The 25,050-nt window shown below is 46.8% G+C and overlaps 1 protein-coding gene across 2 annotated transcripts in view; it reads left to right on the forward strand.

The window, feature by feature from the left end:
- Window positions 1–25,050, forward strand: part of ERF (ETS2 repressor factor) — a 337,451-nt gene that overhangs the window by 161,702 nt on the left and 150,699 nt on the right. Inside the window, exon 1 of one of the 2 annotated variants that reach the window (XM_078651331.1) lies at window positions 20,528–20,719. The exons of the other annotated variant lie outside the window; for it this stretch is intronic. The gene's annotated coding sequence lies outside the window, so the exon portion shown is untranslated. Of the gene's footprint in view, window positions 1–20,527; window positions 20,720–25,050 lie in introns of those variants that run through there. 2 annotated transcript variants of the gene reach the window in all.

Here is a 25,050-nt window from a genome sequence, read left to right on the forward strand (position 1 = left end):
TGTCCCAAGAATAACAATAAAGAAAATATACCTCCAAAGCCAGCTTCAACACCTCCTGTTACTGTCAGCAGTAATCCCCCAGGAAGTGGAAGCACACCCAGGAATCTGGGTGGGTTTACTTTTGGAAATCAGGTGGACCCTGGCCTATCCAGGTCCCCATCACCCAATGATCTTGTTTATGAGGCTGGCATGGGGTTTGCCAACTTCTCTGCTTGCCCAAATACTTTGAGCAAGTATAGACAAGAACCCATCATCAATGGTTTAAGAGTTGAAGCTTTTAGAGACACAGGGGCTAGCATCACCATGGTGGCTGATGGCATAGTCCCCTCTAAGCAACTTTTACCTGGTGCCACATACCAGGTAATAAACATTGATGGCATCCAAACAAATCATCCCATGGCAGTAGTAAGTCTCAGCTGGGGAGGTGTCACTGGCCCAAAGAGAGTGGCAGTGTCCCCAAACTTGCCTGTAGACTGTCTACTGGGTAATGATTTAGAAATCTCAGCCTGGGCTGGGGTTGAACAGGAAATCCATTCTAGAATGGTAAATTCCAATGGAAAGGTTAGTGGGGCTGTAATGGCTACAGCCCCAATTCAAGATGTCCTTCCTGAAAAGGTTGGTAGGGCGGAGATACTCCCTGCCCCATCTTTAGCAAAAGCTCTTCCTGAACAGAATAGCAAAGCTGTTATGATAACAGCAGAAACCCAAACTGAGTCTCCTCCTGAAAAGGTTGGTGGGGCTGTGATGGCCACAGCCCAAACTCAAACTGACACGTGTGTTGTGAAACCTGAAATGATGGATAACTCCACACAAACTGAGAGCATGGAGGAGGAAGAGAAATCTCCCCCTCACCAGACTTTAAGACAGGATCAGCCTCCTCAGGGAACTGATCTTACCCCTGATGAAGGAACTGCCCCAGAGGTGGTTGGGCCTAGCCTGACAGAACCTCTGATGTCAGTGGACCCTTCTCAGGTGGGACCCAGTCTGGAGCAGGTAACCTGCCCCTCTCTCCCTTGCCTTAGCCAGCCCAGGGCTGCAGAGGACAAGAAGGACAGTGAGACCCAGAGGGCCCCCTGTCAAATAAAGCACCCCCATCAAAAGATTAGGTGCACCAAAACTAGTAGCCCTAGTAAGGTGAAAACTTTAAAAACTCCTGAGGGAGCCCCCTTAAAAACAGTTAGGGACCTCCCCCAGATGGATTCTGTTGGGCACAGCCAAACCTGGGACCCAAAGGGCCCAAACCTGAACTGTCCCTCCAGCAAGCCAAACAGAGGGACCCAGCCTCCAGCTTTAGGTAGCCAGAGGTTGACCCTGAGAGCACAGTGCAACTCAGTTAAAGAAAGAAAGGCACACATGGTGGAAGATAATTGGAGGAAGCTAAGCCCTAAATTAGTAGAGCCTCGCTTCAATACTCCACATCCAAACCAGCCTTTAACTTTGCATAAACACACCCAAGGTAGTGATTCCCTATGGTGGAGACCCTCTAATACCCAAAGGGTGAGGGACTGCTTAGTGGACCATGAGACAGGGGGTACCCATGCTAGTGCAGGTACTTCCTTATATGGCCACTCAGGCAATATAGGCTTACCTGGCCAAGGATAGCCTTATCTCCTTTCGTTTGGGGGGGGGTTATGTAGGAAGGTGGCTACCTGACTATGGTTACCCCAGATTTTTTGCCTGTGTTTAGCTGGTTTTTTGACTTAGTTGACCTGGTTCCCTGCTAATCAGGGCCCCAGGCCATCTGCTCTCTCTGTAAAATGGATTCCATGTACCCTAGGTACATACCACAAATTGGAAATGGACTCCTTGTCAGCCCCTGTATAATGCACTATAGGTGCCCAGGGCATAGGAGCCACCAAGGCCTACCAGGGGCTGCAGCATATCTTTTGCCACCCCTGGCTGGTTCTTAAATTGACACAACTGGCTGATCACTCAGCTGGGGTAAGGTGGTGTAAACACCCCTTGCTTAGATATAGTATACCTATATCTAAACCTATATCTGGACACATATTAGCCTGTGAGCCACTCCTATGGAAGGCCTCATCAATCCTGGAGGCAGAGTGCGTGGTTTCATGTGAGATGGAGCTCTAGCATGAGCTGAGCCTGTCTGCAGCTGTCGGGAACAAATCCCTAAGCTGTTTCAGGATAATGCCATACCATATACTATTAAGTGCCTTATAATCCTCGCGGTTATTTAGCAACTTTGGTTTGGCTTTATCAAAACATGTCGTGTAAGGTGTCATACGCTTTGGAATACCATCCCCTCGCCAGTTCTGGCGACGGGGATGGCATTCCACCCCTCTAGAGGGGTAAGACATGTTACTTTGCTTTAATGCGGTTGATTTCTCCAAAGACCTTAGGATCCACAAAATGGATGCCTCTGCCACAGACAAATGTCTGGACCCCTGGAGCTGACCGAAACCCAGTCAAGGGGGTCCTGGACAAAGGGTTTCCTGTCACAGGAGGGTGTCACCGCCCTCCAGACAGGAGATAGTGTATTGTAGCAGGGAGGTTTGAAAGAAACCAGACACTGCCTGGGGCGCACAAGGCTGCCCCTTGCATAATCCGGCCAAACCGGTTCTGGGGCACTCCAGCCCTCGTGCCAGGGCGGCCTGGATCAAAGGAAGGGGGTGTATCCACCCACTTCCTGGGTCCCACCCATAGGAGGGGACCTAGCAGGTAATCACGCCCACCAGATTCGAATAAGAGTGGGAGCAGTGCCAATGCACATCAGATTTCCTGGAAGAAACATTTGAAACGATATTCTGGACCCTTCGCCCTCCATCTCAACGTGGAAGCCCGAAGAATCTCCCTTGTGGTCAAGGAGTGACCACCCTGCAGCAGCAGGCACCATCCAGCCCTCGACGTCTACTTAGTTGCAGTTCCCGCCGGAACTCGAGCGACTGAGATCGACGAGATCAAGCCTGCCCAGCTTCTAACAGCCCGATCCACAGTCCCTGCAAAGCTGAGACCCGTGGAGGCGACCGGAAGCGTGGGGCACGCCATCTTGAAGTGACCACGAGACGCTGACCGTGCAGCCCACGAGTGACCCTCGAAGCTGTACACCGGGGTTTGAGAAGCCCCCACCCTGAGCTACTCCTGAGCCGAAGTTCAGCCCTCCACACTCGACGAGTGCTGCGTGGGGCCCTTTGGCACGATTTGGCTCAACGCGTTGGCCCGGTCACTTGCCAGCTGGCTTGTGGTCCCTGTGCCGACGAACTACAAAAGAAGACTCGTGATTCTGGTTGCTCCAGATCCACACCAGCTCCCCTGAAAGGGAGCCCCGACTCTGACCTTCCTGGTCCGAGTGAGACGCCATCTTCCAATCCCGCGTGGATTGCTCTTACCAAGGCTTGTTTGCTCCAAACCGGAAGCCGACTGCACCGACGGTGAGAGCCTGCGTGGGACAGATCGTGACCTGCTCCTGGACGTCGCAGATGCCCCAGAGCCCACGTGACAGCGAAGAGAAGCGCCTCGACGACCACCTGATTGCGCCCGACATTGCCTGGTTCCATCCTGGTTCCACCCTGGTCACTGCTGAGTGACCCAGACTCTGTCCCCTCTGCTTTCAGGTACTCTACAACTTGAGTCCACCCTTGGACTCCACCGGACACTTCGTCTTCACCCTGCCTGCAGCCCTTTCAGCTTCAAGCACCAAGAGCCTGCGTGTCAAAACCCGACGCCACTTCGACCCTGTGCACCCACTTCCTGTGGGTGAGGTAACTTTGCTCCGCCGGTGTTCCCACACTGGTGCACACCTCTAGGGTCTGTGTGTTAAGTTTTGTTCCTCTAGGTTCAGCGGAAGTGTCCTTAAACTTTAACTATTTGACTTTTACGCACCATTGGTTAACATTGGTGCATGCGTGCGCTTTCCGCACATCTCCCGAATCCCGAGGGCCTTTCCCGACTTCAGCATTGCTTGTCCTGACTGCTCCCAGCGATTCCCTAGGCCCTAGGCCTAACCACTGTTCGAGTGGCCTCCCTTATACCACTTGTTTAGTATATGGTTTGAGTGGCCCCCTGCCCTCATCCATAATTGTGCAACTTTGTATGTTTAAACAGTGCTTTTGATTTAACGCTTGTGCCCCTTTATTCATAAAGAATACTGGGGATTGTTTTTAGTAATAAACACATATATTTTTATAATATATACTTGTGTGGTGTCCTTTCATTTGGTATTACAGGATTGTATGTGGTAAAACAGCTCGCTTAACACGACCTCTTAAGTTAAGCCTTTAGGCTGCTTAGTCCATGCTACCCCTAGGATAGCTTGTCTAATAAGGTTGACTTACAACCAGACACCATAAGGGGATTGTTTGGTCAGGTAGTAGGTGGTTCCAGAATTGGAAACATCCCCTACCAGGCCAACTTCTCACACCCGCCTAAGGTGATTCACCTCTTCTCTGACCTACTAAGTGAGCAATTAGGTCCGCTTTTCACAGAAATAATCAAATCAGGCCACTTCCCACAGGCATGGAAAACAGCTTCAGTGCTGCAACTTCTAAAAAAAAAAAACTTAAACCCACAAGAACCAGGAAACTACAGACCCATTGCGAGAATCCCGTTTGCTGCTAAAGTGCTTGAAACGCTGCTAAACAGACAGTTATCTCAATTCCTCGTGGAGACAAATGCATTAGACTACTCGCAATTTGGCTTCCGTGAAGGGCACGGAACAGAAACAGCCCTATTGATGGCTACTGAGGAACTCAGGAGTGTACTGGATGCCAGAGGAAAGGCTGCCTTGATCTTACTGGCCTTTGATACGGTAAACCACGACACTCTCCTCATTCGTCTTACAGAAGCAGGAGTGCACAAGACGGCTTGGACTCTGCTGGCTTCCTACTTGTCCAATAGGACGTTCACAGTTGAGCTGGGAGAGGCTAAATAGAAATCATTCAACTCTCCATGTGAGGTACCTCAGGGGTCCTCGCTAAGTCCCACTCTATGTAACTTATACGTAGCACCCCTGGAGACAATAATAAGGAACTGTGGCTTCCTTCCGGTTTCCTACGCTGACGACACCCAAATCGTGGTGTCAATTGCAAACAATACTAAAGAGACAGCAGAAAGGTTCAAACACTGCTTGTGTACTGGGTATATAGCAATTCAATTGGTAATATATAAAGAGTGAAAAAAAGGTATGAAAGACACCTATGTATTGCCGAAATGGGAACAAAATATAGAGTTTAGAAACACTAGCTATTTGCACATCGCCGAAATTGTGGGTACCATACTAGCATGTGAATTATAGGACATTTTTCAAAGTGACTTCTTTTTTTACACCTTGTCACATTTGCAAGACAGAAATGCAGTGAAATTCAATAGGTAATAACAGTTGCTCTAGAATTCTGTGTTCCCCTACGTCTCTCGATAAAAATGGTACCTCACTTGTGTGGGTAGGCCTAGTGCCCGTGACAGGAAACAGCCCAAAACGCAACATGGACACACCACCTTTTTTACAGTGAAAACTGACCCTTGTTTGCAAAGTGCCTAGCTGTAGATTTTGAACCCTAGCTCTGCCAGCACTAGGGAAACCTAGCAAACCTATACATTTTTAAAAACTAGACACTCAGGGGAATCCAGGATGGGGTGATTTGTGTGGCTCTCACCTGGTTCTGTTACCCAGAATCCCTTGCAAACCTCAAATTTTGTTTAAAAAAACAAATTTTACTCACATTTCTGTGATAGAAAGTTCTGGAATCTGTGTGGAACCACACATTTCCCCCCACCGTGCATTCCTCAAAGTCTTCCGTTAAAAGTGATACCTCATTTGTGTGGGTAGGCCTAGTGCCCGCGACAGGAAAGGGCCCAAACGGAACATGGACACACCACATTTTACAGTGAAAACTGACCCTTTTTATGCAAAGTGCCTAGCTGTAGATTTTTAACCCTAGCTCTGCCGGCACCTAGGGAAACCTAGCAAACCTGTACATTTTTGAAAACTAGGGGCCAAATGTATCATTGAAATTCGCATTCGCAAAGGCCGAAATTCGCAGAATTTCGGCCTTTGCGAATGCGAATTTTCAATATGGTATGTATTATGCAAATTTGGTTCACAATAAGGAATCGCACAACTTGCAATTTCATTTAAGGAATCGCAAAAATTGCGATTCCTTAAATGCAATGTATGAAGCAAAAAAATATTGCTAATTAACCCTAAGGATTCGCAAATTACCACCAACTTCAAGTTGGTGGTAAGTTGCGAATTCCTTTGAAAAAGCTTTTTTTTTTAAAACAAAAGGTGCCATGTGACGCTCATACATGCCCTTAGGGCATGTATGTGCGCCATATGCGCACACATGTCATTTTCAGGGGTGCAGCTGGGTGTCCTTTGGTCATCCCTGCCCCCTTGAAAATATTCCCAATTTGCGATTAGCTAATTGCTAATCGCACATTTCCCCTTCATTCCTATGGGCCTCCTGGCCCATAGAAATGAATGGGAAATTATTCCTTAATTGCGATTAGCAATTTGCTAATCGCAATTAAGGATTTGTAAGAAATCGCTAAAAAGAAGCTGATTTCTACATACGTACCATTTTGCGATTTCTAAATAGCGATTCCTTAAAAATCGCTATTTAGAAATCGCAAATGGTGATGATGATACATATGGCCCTAGACACCCAGGGAAATCCAGGAAGGGGTGACTTGTCTGGCTCTCATCAGGTTCTGTTACCCAGAATCCCATGCAAACCTCAAACTTAGTCCAAAAAAACCCATTTTCCTTCGATTTCTGTGATGGAAAGTTGTGGAATATGCGTGGGTCCACAAAATTCCACCCACCCAGCATTACCCAAAGTCTTCCAATAAAAATGGTACCTCACTTGTGTGTGTAAGCCTAGTGCCCGCAACAAGAAACGGCCCAAAAGGCAACGTGGACACACCACATTTTACAGTGAAAACTGACCCTTTTTTTGCAAAATACCTAGGTGTAGATTTTGAACCCTAGCTCTGCCGGCACCTAGGGAAACCTAGCAAACCTATACATTTTTGAAAACTAGACACCCAGGGAAATCCAGGAAGGGGTGACATGTCTGACTCTCACCAGATTCTGTTACCCAGAATCCCTTGCAAACCTGAAACTTTGTGGGGAAAAAATATATTTTCCTCTCATTTCTGTGATGAAAGTCCTGGAATCTGCGTAGGTCCACAAAATTCCACCCACCCTGCATTCCTCAAAATCTTCGAATAACAATTGTACCTAAGTTGTGAGGGTAGGCCTAGTGCCGGAACAAGAAAAAGCCCAAAATGCAATGTGGACACACCACATTTTACAGTGAAAACTGACCCTTTTTTTGCAAAGTCAACGGCGTACTCTCTCCGCCAAATTGAAGGTCCATCCACCTCATCATAGTCAGGCAGACCATCATTATGTCGATGGCGGCGACTACTACTTCTCCACAGCAGACATACACTTCCGATGGCCTGACAGAGTAATGGCCCTTGAAGGCTTTGCCATTTGTCCTCCCGCCCTATTTAGAGTGGGCTGATAAACAGCAAATGGTATTTGTCCATAACGGTCAGGTAAAACTTGACGGTGAGGGACAGTGAAAACTGTAAAATGACCCTCCTCGCATTGGGAGAAAACTCCCATGCTGAGGTAGTCATCGTTGTTTTTATTTTCAAAAACAAAATCCTGTTATATGATTCTGTTTTTGGAAATAAAAATAATTTACAGCAACCGGTGTGACTGGGACGGTGATTCTAGAACTGTAAGAGATATCTGCTGGGCTTGAAGATATCTGAAAATTTTGCAAGCTGGGTACCTTCCCAATGGCAGCAGTAAAGTGCCCCGTCATGGACACTGTACATACTCCATCCGCCAAACTCTAAATCAGACTCTTAAGTTCGAATGCAGAAATCTTGGCAAGCAAAGATGCAAAAAGTATCTGCCTAATGAGAGAACTTTGTTGGCTGCGAAATCTGACTTTCTTCCACTCAATTAAGACGTTGACCAATACAGACTTCAACCTTGCCCCGAATGTTGCAGTCCATAAAGAAATATTTGACAGCCTGCTCGGTGTATCCGACCTGCACATCCAGTGCAGTGGTCCTGAAATTAAGGCTATCTACCGGTCAACCATGAACAGTGATTTCAGTTACTTTCTGCTTGGCCCTTTTAGCCTTCAAACTTTATAAATCTGTATCTCTACTCCCTCTTAATAGATTTTAGTTGTTTTAATTTTTCCTATAAAGTTTTTCTTTTTTTTAAAAATAAAACGTATTTTTATTACAGTGTTACAGCAAAATTACATACACATCACTTATTGGTTACCCACCATTCCGAAAAAATTATCAGCACATTACATAATTTATCTGTAATGATATTTCCCAACATTTCCGTCACTTCCCCTCCATGGTCCACGTTTAATAATTTCCATCCTCCAATCCCCTCTGTGGAGCTTGAGCAGTAGGGGCAGTGCACAGAAGTCCTCTATACTTGTTCCATTAAGTCCAGACCCTTCCCCATTTTTTAGGACAGCCCCAATTCTGGTAGGTTGTTTTCTCGGCCACCATGTACCAGTCCATATCTTTGTTCCAGTTGCTGAGTGTTGGTGTTTGTTGAGCTCCCCAACTGCGTGCTATATTTCTTTTGAACTCAGAGGTCACTAGAAACGTCTCGAATAAACAAGAAGGGATTAGTTTCTGACAACCGCATAAACATGACAACTTTGTTTCCCTTTAGAATCGGAACAGTCTCAGAATCGTGGAAACAATAGAAAACAGTTTCACTCAGTCAATCGTGCATGCTTCGTTTCTACAGAGTTTTACACAGAAATATTGTAGACGGGCGTTTCAATAAAAAGGGTTTATTGAACAGCCTTCTTTCTCGTGTAAGAGATATGAACTGCTACAATCGAAAAACAGAATGCCAAGTATAATACATACAGTGTCAGGAGTAAGATTAGATAATACTGCAATAGCATGGTTTGTAGCTATGACATATATTCATAAAAATACATACATAAATAACACAGGCTTTAATGTGAATACTCCTCTGGTGCTTCTAGCTAGTTCTGCCCCAGTGTACCTTACCTAAGTGGAGTACGAGGTAAGAAGTAGGTGCTGTTTTTCTATAGTCTAGTTCAGCTATAGTTTGCTAAGATTTGTCAGAGTTGCCAAGATTCCCTCTAGGTTCTAGTCTGCTCCATACCTTAGATTGAGAGAGGTTGGAATCTCTTTACGGGTCTCGAACTCTAAAACTCTGCAAGGGGAGTCAGAACACTGGAGCTTGATTCTCTGCGAGGAGGATGACAGCGTCTGGTCAGTGCCTCAGGTGGGGACTTGACTTCCTTCCGAATTTGCCGTGGCGAGCCATGCAAGTATGTAGCCGAACCATGCCGTGGTTTGCCATGGCAAGGGAAGGTATATTTATACCTTGAAGGAATGCCAGTATTGATGTAAAAGTCGGGCAGAGGAACATCATGAATGAACCCCTAAGGAATAGATGTTCATGCATAATAAATAAGTTCTTGGAGAAATCAATAATTCAAGCAAGGGGAAGTCCTAAAGGCTTTTCCAAGAACTCGTTGTGACGTGGAAAGATGGATGTAGGTGGCCATGCCTGTATTTGGTTAGCATGGATAATGCCTAAATAAGGGTGGGATTTCTATGCCTAAATAAGGGCAATGTGAATTGTGCCTATATAAGGGCGTAAATCGGGAAACCTATATACGGTATCTAAATCGACACACAACACCCACTCCAGTTTCGTATGAACGACATTACTAAATTCAAAAAATATTGCTACACATGAATTGCTAAAAACATGTCTAAAATATATTATAAAAATGCATCAAAACTGTTGCTATGCATAAAAAATGCCATGGTGCTGTACATATTAAAGTAATGTTTCATTCCAAGCATATATTTACAGTGAATGCTAAATGAATTACCATACATATATATATACACATGATAAATGGCTCATAAATACAGAAGAAAAAAGGCCGAAACCATTTCATGTCAAGTTACATAAAACAATTGTTATTGACAAGGTGCCATAATGTCTCGGAAAGTGTTTCAAATAATTCTGTTCTCTATGAATAGTTCTACTATAAGCAGATTACTTTGCCCCCCAAAAAAATTCAAATTTGGGGAAAAAAATAATCATAAGAAAAAGTTCCAAGTTTAGTCTTTTGTTTTAAAAAATGAAGGCCAAATTCAGAGTCTTTCCGGTACACTGTGTGCTGAATCAAAAGTTAGTGTATGGGGATGGAGAAAACATGAAATCTTCTAATCCTGTGGACAAAAAGTTGTCTACCGTTGTAGGTGAAAGTTGGATTACCTCGTTTAGAAGATTACCCGCACATAGATGAGAAGCATCGCCTTCAGCATTGGTCACATCAGCAATGTTCGTATCAATTGTTACCTGCATGCCTGTTGTTTCCTCTCGTTCCTCCGCAGTAGCAATTTGCATCTCTAAGATCTCAATGAATGGCGTCATCAGGATTGGTAGCCGCTGGAAACAACACAGCATGGGCCGTTACCGGGTCCAGCAGAGTATCTATATCTGTAGGCATGACTGATGGGAGTGTTAGACAGATGTCTAGCACGCATTCTTCATCGCAAAGCAGGCAGCGTAGAACAGGTAAGATACAATCTTGCCAGATTGGTCTGAATGACAGAAAGCATGTGGTATTTAATTCTCGTAGACAAGGTAAACCTAAAATTTGGACGATGCGCTTACGACACTTCATCTTCAGTAGAGCTCTCTCTATGGTGCTTGGAGTGACGCTGGTGACTTGGCTTGCCATATTGTAGCAGTAGGAGAAAAAATAGGATCCCTGCAACGAGTGCTAAAAGTAGTGGCAGTCCGCCAAACACAGAGTGCATGAAGTTGGGAACGATTCCGAGGACAGCTTGAAAAGGTGCTAACAGTCCTGAACACATGTTCTTAAATACATGTACAATACCACTCGTATCAGACATGTTTGAGATACGTTCCAACATTTCTGTGAAATGTATAGGGCAGTTTGTATTCAAAAGGGCTTGTATCTCGGCGGAAGTCCTTGAGACTTGTAGATCATAGGTGTCTCTGGCCAAGATCAGATGCACTGCTTGCTGTAAAAGAATAGCTTTCATTCTGCTTAGAGTATCAATATGTATAGAAGAGATGTTCAGTGAAGGCCATAAAGGCGACTCCCTGGCTGTCTTGATCTGAGGGAACAAGACTTTCATACAGCAAGTGACCCTGGATGTAAACATTACTAGATATGGGATACCTGGCAACATACCACAGCAGCTGTGATCATTCAACATAATGTAACTTCCATTCGAAAGTTGGCCAAAAATTGGATTAATCTATGCAGCCGGTGAACCTTGCAGGTGGCAGGATAAGTTTGAAGTGGAACCATCACTGGCCCCGTGTAAGTTAATACTCTGGCATAGAAGAGAACCGCTTAGTGCGTTTTCACAGTTTCTACCACTTAGAAACACTTCACGCCCCCCACTCCAACATCTGTGTGTGTAAGGTAAATCCCAGGATGTCTTGATGTATTCTTTACCCAACCTTTCATATTTGCCTGCTGGTATATGTTTTAGCCAATACTGAAAATGGAAAGTTGTAACAGGCAGAGCAATTTTACCATTTATGACCCATTCAGTAGCTGTTTTTTCTGCCACCTTGAATAGTTATCTTTCCAGTTTTTCAATGCTCAGCACCGTGTAGTCTGTTCCCCTTTGTGCCAGTTTGATCTGTTTATCAGTGAGATTGAATTCTGAAAACAGTGACACAGTGTTGATTAAACACCAAGGCACATAGCCTGCATGCACGTTTTGTAGCGTCCAGCCTAATAGCATGATAGAACTGACCATGTTGCAACATGACCAACTCTTATTTCATAATGTGTATGGCAGAAGACACAATGCTGCCCAATTAATATATTCTGGACTACAGAGTTGTTAACCCATTGTCTACTACAGCGAGAGATTTCTCTAAATGAATATGATTAATTTCTCATATTCTTTCTGAAGTTTCTGCTTGGGTAACCTTTCATACTTCATTATAAGCAGCATAGATACCGGCATATATGAAATGTTTTTGACGCGGTTTTCTTGGTCCTAGCAAGAATTCCTTAAGGACTGCTTCTTCTTGAGGTAAAGTTAAGTGTTGCTTCACATACTCTAGTATGGCTTTCTGTAGCCAATCAAGGCAAAGTTTCCCTACACTGTATGTTGTTACTACCCCTGGATGCTGTCTTTGAACATAGTGTGGGTCTGGCCTATTGATAGTAAAACCCTGTGTTTTGTTCAGGAATCGATCTTGACAGTTGTTCGTGCCTGTGGGCCAGAGCAACCATTTGTTCCAATCTGATCTGGTGTGATGCAAAGTAGTATGTACATCCACCTCCCCCTGTGTGGTGCTATTACTTGCAGGTGTAGGTATGGATGGAGTGTTCATGTTTTTGATCTTGGCTAACCCAAGGCAAGACGTTTGTTGGACAGTGTCATTCAAAAACGTAATTTGCTCAGGGATGATACAGGCTCTAAATAATGCTTCTACCCCCTGTACTTGCCAATCTTTTGTACCCCAGACAGATTTTGTCTCAATGTTGTCTTTCCATAAGTTAAGTTGAAACCTCGTCTAGACAGTTGAGCAATAAAAGCTGCAGAATAAATATGTTTTGTATTGGTTAACTTGTTTTTCGTTCCTGTCCTGTTCATATTTTTAAAGAAAAACGTTTCTGTATTTGACAACCCTGAAAAATATGGAAATTTGTTTGCAAAAGTTTTTGAGCTACGTTTTGGAGGTGTAGGACAATGTTCCCATTGGTTATACATATATACATTTCTAGGCATTGCAGATTTGTGCAAGAAATGATGACCATAATGGTTATAACAATACATTTGTTCATAGTCTGATGAACCCTCTAAATATTCATGATTTGAGAATACTGCACACATTTCTAGATCAGACATCATGTTATTAACAGTCTCAAAGTCTCAGTCATCAGAAAGGTACTAGAGGTAATAAAGTCACTTAATGAAATCTTGAATAAGTGTGGAATCTTCAAAAGCTCTGAGGGGCCAAAAATGTCATATTCAGTTCTGTCCCAAACTATACCATCTGGCATAGGAACGGGTGTGATGTTCACTGCTGACAAGTCTCTTTGTTCACGATGGGATGATTTGTGTGGCTGGAGAAGTAAGTTCACTTTTTTACTTGCTATGTCCATTTGAATAGATCTTCCATTTATCAGCATACCCAGAGTTATACCAGAGCTAACCAAAGTAGAAAAAAGAATATTCCCAAAACAATCTATAGTTCAATCCATGGCGAAACCAGATAAGTATTTTTCAGGAGAAGAAAAAAGTCTGTTGCTTGTCTTTGAAAGTTTTTTGTGCTGGTGTCGTTTCAGGTTCGCTGGGATCCTCAGAAAACTTATCAACGTTAATGAAATAGCCAGAGGCAGTTCTGTCAATGGTTGGAATTGCATCCGGATTCGTTGAAATCGCTGGACCCACTTGATCACTTGTTACTTCGTTGTAGACAGGTGTATCAGGACGAACTGTTATTTGGGTTTCAAGAGGAACAAGTTCCATAGTTTTATTGCATAGTCCTTCTTTTCTCACTGTAGAATCTTCAAAGGTCTCAGTTTGAACCTCTTGGATTGTAGCTAGGGGAGTGCGTCTGCTATATTGTCAGAATCCACTTGGCCTACTGCTGAGAATCGGCCACATAGTGTGGTTTGATGAGGTCGATGGGCACAAATCTTTTCTCCTTTTTACCAGCAAGTGGTGGCAGTAAAACTGTTCTTGATCTGTGGATTGCTAGGACAGGTACTAGTTGTCTGTAAGAAGGCCCAAATTCCTTCTTGTCCGCAATCTTTTCTCTGACTAGATCACCAAGCTTTGGGTTCCAGACAGGCCTTGCTGGACGGCTCGTTTTTCCCCAGTGGTGGTTGGCTTCAGGAACATGTTGCTTTGTTTCAATCTTAGTTCATTTAAGTCCTGTAAAACAGCCAACAGATCTTTGATATCAAATTTCTTATTTTCCACCACTGTTCCATGAAAATCAAGATCCGGAACAAAATTCTTGTCCCAAATAGGACCTCATATGGAGTGACACCCCCTAGAGAACTTCTTGGAAATTGTTTAAAGCTCGTTGGACCCCATAAAGGTGTTTGACCCACCCACCATCCGAACCTAATACCCTAACTGTTATAGACTGCTTTATGACCCGGTTTTTTCTTTCCACAACAGAATTTCCCTCAGGATGGAATGGACTAGAGTACCGCAGTTAAACACCCAAACTGGCCATGGCTTATTTGTAAGCTCGAGAGCTAAACGCAGGCCCTGGTCAGAGTGTAGTGTGCCTATTGTGTATGTGCCGATATAGACTCACAAATCTTTTATAACAGTTCGAGCGGCTGAGGCCACATCCAAAATGTTGGAAATGGGGGTTGCCCAAGTCTCAAAGGGGGTAGCATGGCATCAAGCGGGCAGGCCAAACTTCGAGGACATGTGAAGCATTCACGCAGTACCCACAGACGACACACCAGGCACACTACAAAAGAGACGCAACTCCACCTTTGGTAGGAAAAGAAGAAGTTTAGTGATATCTCCAACCTGTAAGGTAAAAAGGGAAAAATACACTGGTAATCACAACAAGGCGCCAACTGGCACCCAAGCCAAGTACTTCAGTGGGGGATTATTTACATGGGACAAAAAGGGTTAAGTCCATAGTCCATAGCTGTAAGGAAAAAGGATGGTTAATTAAACATTAGATCTGGGCCAATCTGGCGGGGCCAACTCAGGCTCTCATCCTTAGGGGGTTGGCTGAAAATGTAAGTTACAACATTATGCATAAATACACCTCATGCATTATAACGCCAATCCCCACCCCTGTAAGGGAAAACAGAGCATCACAGCACATTTAATATTAGACAGGAGCACCTATCATGAATCAACATGGCTGGCTCATTAACCAGGGGCATGAACAGGGGCCTGGAATAACTCGTCAGGCAAGCTTAGGGGCACCCCTGCAGTAGAAGGGAACACCCAGATTTACTCCACCCTCCACCTACGGGTATAAAACAACAGGTAGGAAGGCACCTGGCATTCAATAATATCTGAGGTATACACCCTAGGCATCAAAGGTAACCTGGGAACATGGCTTTTCAGCCCTCAACCAGCAACATAAACTTTAGGCAGTGCGTTGGCAACAACTCTTCCTGGGTCACCTTAGAGGAGACAATATTCCCTGGGGCATAGAACCATAGGCCTACAAACCTCAACATAGGGTAAACCCTCCTTGGGGGAATAAACATATAGATTGAATGTTCAGCCTATCCTCTAGGGGCCGGAGCACCTGTCCATGAGCTTCTCGACCTGTCTGGGACCCTATGCACCACAGGTAACAGGCAACCATTAGGCATCACTGTCAATTCACTCTTCAGGTGTCTTAAGTGTACAAGTCACGGGTGGGGGCGAGCACCGACCCTGTGCCCCGCTGCCCTCTTCACCCTCTTTTTAGGCCCAACTCACCGGCTACTCCTGGGTTCTGGATCCGGGCTCCAACCACACTGCTGGCCCCTTTGTCATGGGGGGGGGGGCAGTCAGGAGACTCCACGCGGCCTTCTCCCGGGGCTTCCGAGATAAGGGGGGGGCAAGCACCGACAATGTGGCTCGAGGCCCCCCCTCTGTGACCTTGCCACCAGCCGCAGGACTCGCGGCAGCACTCAGGGCACTTCCTCACCGGTGGAGGTACTCCGGTTCCTCCTTTGCAGGCACCGGCGGATGGGGCTTGCGGGCTCCGTCTGGGCCCTCTCCCTGCTTTCCCCCGGGATCCTCCACAGCTCGGGGGCCCGGGATTTCCCTGCGCGGGGTTCTCCTCACTGGGTCACACAGGTCGGGAGGCGGGGCTGGCACCGGCAATGCACCCCGGCCCCGCCTACCATTACCGGCCCCTCGCGTGGGGCACAGACCGGCGGGGTGGCCTCCCGCTCTGGTCGTCCTTCTCAGGGCTCCCTCCTGACCACGGGGGCCCTGCACCGAAGCTTCTCCCGGGCCCCTCCTTCCTCATGGGGACCCGGGGCTGCCTTAGGTCCGGGCAGGCTCTCTTTGGGGCACAGACCGGCGGGGTGGCCTCCCGCTCCGGTCGCTTCTCCCAGGGCTCCCTCCTTGGCCCGGGGGCCCCGCAACGGAGCTTCACCCGGGTCCCCCTCCTACCTCACGGGGACCCGGGGCTTCGATTTCCCTTCTCCTGGGCTTCCCGCTCCACAGCCAATCCCTGCGCGGCCTTCAAAGGTCACGGCCGCGCAGGCCAATCAGTGCGCGACGGGGGCGGGCCGATGACGCGGCCGGGCCTCCGTCATGTGACGGGAGAACCTGACGGCCTCAGGGCCTAGCGCGGCCCTTCCTGCACTTCGGCGGCCCTCTCCTGGTACCGGGGGCCGCCGCGACGATTTCCACAGCGGTGGGGGCCCCTCCACAGTCGCGCCGGGCTGCGGCGGTGATTTCCAGCGGCGATAAGGGGTAGGCTCCCTTGTAATTAATTAATACTACGGCAGACAGCGCGCTGACACGAGGGTAGGCTCCTCAGCGCTGTTTCTCCTCACAGTTTCCTTAGCCCACACAGCGCGATTCTCCTCAGCAGATGGCGCTATTTACAGCGCACTGCTCTTCCCTCTGCACGCAGCTCTCAGCTTCTTTCTCAGGCCACACAGAGGGGCAGGAATTTAGCACTTCTCCAGCACTTCACCACACAGCGCTATGCAGGCAGTCCAGGGGCAGATTTAGAGACACAGTTCCTCGGGGCACAATCCTCCCCGGGCAGCTCCTCACGACCCAGTACTTCCACAGGGTCACAGCTTCAGCAGGGGGAGTGGACAATCCTATTTCTCACCTCCTGGGCGCTTCTTCATCGCAGCGCTGGCGTAACTCCCGGTTCCCACAGTGTCAGGGACCTGGGTAGGGGCCCTCCCTTGTTAGGGGCCCATGGGGACAGCAGAGGGGGGGTTCATAGGGGTGCAGGGCCCAGCTCACAGGCCCATGTGGCGGTAGCACCTCACAGCTGGTCCCCTCTCTTCCTTGTCCCAGCGCTGACTGACTTTCTGGTGACACTTCTCCCTATTTATACCCTCCTCCCAGGCAGTGCCAGGACCTTCTAGAATGTTGGCACATCTAGCCTAAACTGGTTCTAGGGGAGGGGGTGAGCACCCTGGGTGCCAGGCTTTCCCTCCAAAAGCTAGGGGTAGCTGGGTGATATTATCTAGACCGCTGACCTATGTCAGTCCAGTGGCAAAACCCATAGCCATGGCATCCATTTTAAAAGCAATACATTTCAGTCAGGTGCAGTTTTAAAATGGGGGTGCAGTTTTAAAATGGGGGATTTTACAAGTGCTCACATTACTTCAGGTAATTACATTTTTCACAAGATGTCTCACACCACTCATGGCCTATACAGGTTTAATCCCATGGGGGAGACATTCAAGTTAGGGGGGCAAAAAGCGAAAAATTTGTGGGGAAAAAGGCCAAGTCCAACACAAAGGAACCTTGATTTAGTGTTTGTGGGACTGCATTCGACCATGAGGTCGTCTGCAAATAGATAGTCTAATGCTGTCTAACAATGGTGTTGGGTCACTGTTCTTCTGGTTTCGATCGGGATCCATTTGTAGATCCTGCGAAGCAGGAGGAGGGTGTTGAAGCAGGGGGAGGAGACGGCGTTGACCTGCTTGGACATGGAGAGGGAGGAGTCGAGGATGAATCCCAAGTTGCTAGCGTGGTCTGTGGGTGTCGGTGCTGTTCCTAGTGTTGTCGGCCACCAGGAGTCGTCACAGGCAGACTGGGTAGGGCCGAGGATGAGGACTTCCGTCTTGTCCGAGTTCAGCTTCAGGCGGCTGTTCCTCATCCACTCAGCAGATGCACTCCTGAACCCATACACCCAGTGAATCACCCACCCACACAGATACTCAGGTACCCATACAGGTACTCAGACAACCAATCATTAACCCATCTAGACACTCATGTAGCTACTCACAAACCCATGCAGCCACTTACACACCAACTGACAGACTGATAAAGACATTCACATAGATTGGTCATTCTCCCATGCATTCACTAAGACATGTTTAAGCACTCACTTATACAGTCAGTCACATACCCACTAAATCATCCGTTCAGACACTCATATACACACTCATTCTTCAATACACTATAGCGTATGTATATATACATATATAACATTCTTAAACTTTTTAGAAACACTCACACGAGGATGTCACCAGTGTTGTCATCAGTGATGTCACTGCCCATGTAATGAGTGATGTAATATGTGACATCATTTATTTATTTTATTTATTTAAGCAATTTGTAGAGCGCGCACATACCCATGGGTGTCTCGGAGCTGCGGACTGTGTAGAGGAGGAGCTAGGGATGAGGTGCCTATTGAATAAAAAGCCAAGTCTTAATCCGCTTCCTTAAGGCGAATTACGTTGAGCATGATTTGATATGCTGGGGAAGGGTGTTCCATAGTTTGGCAGTGGCGACGGTGAATCTTCTGTCACCCCAGGCTACTTATTTTGTGCGGGGAATGTTCAAGAGGTTAGCCGTTGATGAGCGGAGAGTTCTGTTAGGCGTATATCCACACAAGGCTTTCTTCAGGAAGTAAGATCCAGTTTTGTGTATGGACTTGAAGGCAATACAAAGAGCCTTGAACTTCGGCTTGTTATTGGAAGCCAATGAAGTTTTCATCAGCAGTGCATTGCAGGGGCGCGGGTTATAGTTAGCTCAGCTAGCTATAACGGCTGAATTTCTCAGGTTTTCTATGAGTTAAATGTCCGCCTAACTGTAACGTCCCTTACACCTCTGTTTTTTTCAGTGATGTATATATTCTACCAATATATATATATATATATATATATATATATATATATATATATATATATATATATTGGTATATGTTTCAGAATGTATATATTCTACAAATATATATATATATATATTCAGCAAGGGGGGACTAGTCAGTGCTCATGCCTTTGATGAGTGTACCCCTGGAAGAGAACGAGGATTACAGGTAAGAAACTTATCCTTCTGGCGCTTCAATCATTCCTCCCGAGTATACAGAACTTTTCTGTCCTCATACGAACAGAAACCACCACCTGCATGCACTACCTCAACATGTAGGGAGGTACAAGGTCTCTCATATCATCTCTGGAAGAGCATAAAATCTGGGCCTTTCTTTCCAGCATTTCCTTCAGAGTGGAACATCTCCCAGGACCGAGCAACAATCTCTGTGACACCCTCTGCAGAACCACTCAAACCTGCCACGAGTGTGAACTCAATTAATCGATTCTCAACTACATCTTCCAACAGTGGAGCATGGCAAATCTGTATCTCTTAGCCTCTTGACTGAACCGAAAATGCTGGTTCTAACCCAGCTGGGAACTGCAGATGAGGTCATGGGAGAATGCATTTTCGATAAGATGGTCAGATATCTTTGCTTACACTTTACCCCAGGCCCTCTCATCTACAGGCTTCTTATGAAGATGAAGAAAGAGACGTGCTGGATGATCCTCATTGCTCCACAGTGGCCCTGCAAGCATTGGTTCACGGAGCTCCTTCTACTCTCGGAGCCTGAACCCTGCCGCCTTCCAGTAACAACGACTCTACTCTTTATGAACAAAGGACAGAATCTTCATCCTCATCCAGCAACTATTTAATTGCATGCTTGGCTCCTGAATTTAAAGAATTCAAAAATATAGACATTCCTCAGGATTACCTGTATATTTTGTCTAGAGGCAGAGCTGACTCTACCAAGAAAACCTATAGACTGAAATGGAAACGCTTCTGTTCCTGTTATCTGAAGAACAGTATCCACCCGGGAAATTCCTCACCGGAACATATTCTGCCTTACCATCTCTACTTGACCAAATCGGGACTGGGACATTCCTCAGTTAAAGTACACCTTGCTGCAATCTCTTGCTAGAGGTGCTCCTCTTCTTCAATTTCTCTTTGTTCTACTCGCATTGTCAAACAGTTTATGCAGGGATTATTCAGAACGGTTTCTCCCATTCGGCTTGCTCCACCTGAATGGTGCCTCAATATAGTCCTTTCACAACTTATCAGACCACTGTTTGAGACTGTTCACATGGTAGAACTAAAGTTTTTCACTTGGAAAGTTGCATTGCTGCTAGCTCTCACCTCCACCAGGAGGGTTAGTGAACTCCAGGCTTTCTCTATAAAGAAACCTTATCTATGCGTCATGACGAATATGTTCTTCTCAGGACAAATCTGAAATGTTATTCCTTAGGTTCCATCCCAATTCCACCTCAATTAATCTGTGGGTCTAAGCACTTACTTTCCTAATCCATCCTCACTGGCGAAAAGATCTTTTCACACTCTAGACATTAAACACTGTCTTAAATTTTATCTACAAAGAACAAGACAAATCCGAAATACTGACCATTTGCTGGTTTCTTATGCTCCACAAAGAGCAGGCTCTCCAGTTACAAAAGCAAACTTGCACGATGGATTGTGGCTGTCATTCAACTCTGTCATCTTCAATCTCTTTAAGCGGCTTACTAGCAAGACCAAGGCACATTCCATTAGAGCACTGTCAACCTTTTCTGCTCTCTTTGGGGGGTCCCACTAAACAAGATATGCCGTGCCGCAACGTGGAAGACCACTCATTCTTTCACACTGCGTAATTGCCTTGATTTACCAATCTGCTGTGACGCAGCTGTACGACAAGCGGTTCTACGAAATCTCTTCCAGTAAGGTAAGCCTCTAGTCATAGAGGTATTTTTTCTCTTCCACTATATCTATCTAATTTCGCTTCATGTGGTTTTATCACTGTTTCATTTGATATAGTTGCATTTTTTCTATATTATTATTATTGTTATACATATATAACTGATGTTATTACCTGCCATCTTCTAAGTGTACATGTATTCACATTGCATTGTTTTAACTGCTTACTTTTCTGATTCAAGCATGTGACTCTATGAAAGATCCAATGCTGGATAAGAAAATGAGTTTCTCACCTGTAACTGCAGTTATCCAGTATTGGTACCTTTCATAGATTCACGTACTCACCCTTCCCCCATGAGAGGCTACGCCTGTGCTTTTCTACTGGGTTCTTTGCTCAGACTAGTGCTTGAAATCTGAGGGACTGAGTCTCTCTTGAGTGTTGGTGCTATTGCCTGATTGGTTAGAGTTCAAGTTTGGTTCTTTTTACGAAATGACATGGATAGGCTATTGCACTGATTTTTCATTGCATTGAGGCGTATGGCTATATGTTGTTTACTACTTTTTGTCAAAAGTATTTTTATTGATAGTTCAATAAAAAACAGGAGAAATAAACATGCGACAATCCCGCACTTCATCCCACACAGGGGGTAGCCAGAGCAGTTGCCTGAAGACAACACGATAGACGGGGGAAGGGTCCCCGTGATCAAGTCTCTTATACTCAGCGTAGTGTCCTTGGAAGTGCCAATCAGCCAACATGTGAACCATCATACGTTATGCAATGGAGGAAGAGGCCAGCTAAAAGTCTCGGTTGTACAGAATCATAACAATGCATTCAAACGGCTAGACCTCCCGGAAAGTGGATCACAAACAGCTTGCAGTAGTGCTAATAGACCCTCCTGCAGGCATGTGGCTTAGCATGCATTACTATAATGGAGCATTAAGAGAGATGTCATAACGAACAAAGAAACGTGCATAACCCCTCCCCTCCCCCCCACCCACCTCCCAAGCGGTGGTAGCAATAAGCCCAGGGCAGGGAACCTGACTTGAAAAGGCAGGGATTCAGAGTTGAAACAAGTGGAGAGCTCAAACGCTAGGTGGATAAACCGCGGATGGCAGGCCCTTGGAGAGGAATGCAACCAGCGGGCCCCAGCAAAATTCAAAATTTTTAAAATCATCTAGAAAGATATCCGCCATCCTTTCCATACTGAGCAACTTCCAAATCCTCGAGTGCCAAAGTGAGGAGGCCGGAGCCTCTTTCTTCTTCCACACTGCAGCCAGAGTAATTTTGACCGCGCCAATGCTGAGCCACATGATCCTCTTGTCCGCCCTGGTCTGGTGTTCGAGATCAGGATCACGGAGACCCAACAGAGTGGAAGCCATCGAAGTAGGAATAGGGTATCCCAGCATTTCCTTAATTTGGGCTCAAATTTCTTCCCAGAACGGCCGGATAATGGGGCTGTCCCACCAAATGTGCTGGAAGTCCCCTAAGAGCCCATATCCCCTCCAACATCTATCGGAGGTGCCCGAGAAAATCAGTTTCAGCTTGGCGGGGTGTAGGTACCAGTCCACTATGGTCTTCATAAGTGCCTCCCTAAGCTCCACCGAGTGATTAAACTTGGCAATATCGGACCATAGGTGAGTCCACTCGGCGTCGGAGATGCCCTGTTGGAGGATCCCTTCTCACATATTCATATACCGGGGCCTAGGGGAAATTGCAGTGGTGAGGAGGAGCCCATAGATGAAAGTGATGGCCCCTTTCATAGAAGAAGTCCTGGTCAAGAAGGCCTCAAACTTCGTGAGGGGACGAGTTGCCGCCTCCCTCACCTGAGGAGAGAGCGCCCAGTGCAGCAGCTGAGCGTGATGATTTTGCTCACCCTCCAACACCCCGTAATCCCTCCAACAGTTTTCAAAGGTGAGCGGGTCAGAATTGTGGAATAGGTGTGTGAGTGCTAGGCAACCTCCTTCCTTCCAAGCCCCGAAGGGGCCCTCGAGTGAGGCTGGGGGGAAGGCGGGAGGGGAAGGTGGTCCACCTGTCATCTGTAGAGAAAGAGTCCCAAACCTTCAGGGTGGTGCTAGTGAGGGTACTGACATGCATTCTTAGGTCTATCGCACTTGGGCCGCCACTCCAAGTCCCAAATTGTTCTCCCGGCCACGCTCCTATCCATATGAAGCCAGTGTTTTTCTGATTCTTGTTGTGACCACTCAACTAGTATACGAAGTTGTGCAGCTTTATAATACAAATGAATGTCAGGTAGCCCCACGCCTCCCTCTTTCCTTGGTTTGTGTAAGACGGCGAAGGAGAAGCGCGCCCGGCCTCCCTGCCAGACGAAACGCAGCATCATGGACTTCACTCGCCTGAAGAATTCTCCGTCAAGATCTATAGGAAGGGCCTGGAACAGGTATAGGAGCTTGGGGAGGAGGGTCATTTTAATCGCGTGGATCCTTCCTAGCCAGGAAATGAACATGGGTTTCCATTGTGCCAAGTCGGACTGGATCCTAGCAAGGAGTGGAGGGAAGTTAGCAGAGTACAGATTCCCCAGCGTTGGGGTCAGGTGGATCCCCAGGTATTGAAAAGAGGAATCTGTCCACGACAGAGGAGTTAACGACTTAAGATGGGGAAGTTCCGACTGGGTAATCGTGAGGTTGAGGACATAAGATTTGTCGTAGTTAATTTTGAACCCTGCCACCGCTTCATAGCGCTCCAGTGTGGCTTGCACATAGGGAAGAGAGTGGGCCAGTTCAGAGAGGGAGAGGAGTACATCGTCTGCAAAGAGAGTAATCTTGTGGGACTCCCCAGTGAAAGGCAGTTCATGGATGTCGGGGTTGGCCCTCACCACTATTGCCAGTAGTTCAATGCTAAGAGCAAATTGCAGCGGCGACAGAGGACCTCCCTGCCTTGTGCCCCTGGAGTGCTAAAAAAAGGGGGATAACTGACCATTCACTGCTACTCGGGATTGGGGGGAGAGGTTTTTCGCCCGAATCATGGTTATAAATTTGGATGAAAAGCCGAAGGCGGCCAGCGTGCCGAACAGGAATCCCCAGTCCACTCTGTTGAACGCCTTCTCGGCATCCAGGCCCACCAGAACCGCTGGAATTTTAAACGTATTGGCTCTCTCAATTAGGTGTACCACCTGCATTGTGTTATCATGGATCTGGCGCCCTTTGATGAACCCTGACTGATCGGGATCTATGAGAGCCGGCATCAGGTCATTGAGCCGCTGGGCGATGATGGAGTAGAGCTTTGCGTCTAGATTCAGGAGGGCAATCGGCCTATAGGAAGCGCATTTACTAAGGTCTTTACCGGGTTTGGGAATAATGGATATAAGTGCCTCTGCCATTGTGCGGGAGGTCTCGCCCTCTTCCGCCACGCCGTTAAACAGCTGGACTAGATATGGGCATAGTTCAGAGGCGAAAGTTTTATAGAAGATGGCCGTATACCCATCAGCCCCCGGAGCCTTGCGGGGTTTTAGAACTTTAATGGCAGCCAGCACGTCACCCTAGAGAAGGGGGCAGAGAGTGCCTCATTCCATTCTGCTGAGACCTGGGGCAGTGTTAATCCTTGTAGGTATTCGGCTTGAGCGGTAGCGTCTAGGTGATCCCCTGCATAAAGGGTCTTGTAGAAGGCCCCAAAGAGTTCAGCCTTTGCCTCGTCCTGATGCGTCACTCCTCCCTGTGCATCTTGAATTCCCCCTACATACTGCTGCTCCCTCTTGTCCCGTAGCTGCCTGGCAAGGTGTCTCCCCACCTTGTTGCCCTGGGAGTAAGAGAGGCGCCGCAGTTTTAGCAGGGTATATTCGGCCCTATTATTATAGTGGGCTCGGAGTTTGCCTCTGACGGCCGTTAGCTGCCTTAGTCCCAATCTGGTGGGGTTTCCCTTATGCGCCTTTTCTAAGGAGGAGAGCTCCTTCTCTAGTTGCTCTCGCTCCCGACAGCGCTGCTGATTAAGAGCAGCGTTCAGTGCTATACAATGCCCACGAAGGCACGCCTTGAAGGCATCCCAAGTGGTGAAGACCGAGGTGTCCCCTGGATCATTGAGCGCGAAAAACTCGGTGATAAGGCCTCTCAGTTTGGTACAAGAGGGTTTGTCCCGAACCAGGGAAGCTGGGAAATACCATCTGGAACTATCCTTACTCTTCACACCCCACTGGAGACCCACTGCGAGTAGGCTATGATCAGAAACAGATAGTGGGAAGATCTTGGCCTCCCGTAGATCCCCCCGAAGGGACTGGCTCAGGAAGAAGTGGTCAATTTGGGAATAGGAGCGGTGAACGTGGGAGAATAAGGTGAAATCTCTGGATTGGGGATATAGGAAGCGCCAAGCATCAAAAAGGCCCAAGTCAGAAATCTGTTGTTGCGTGT

Source organism: Lissotriton helveticus, chromosome 7 (assembly GCF_964261635.1).
Source record: "Lissotriton helveticus chromosome 7, aLisHel1.1, whole genome shotgun sequence".
NCBI classification, from domain to species: domain Eukaryota; kingdom Metazoa; phylum Chordata; class Amphibia; order Caudata; family Salamandridae; genus Lissotriton; species Lissotriton helveticus.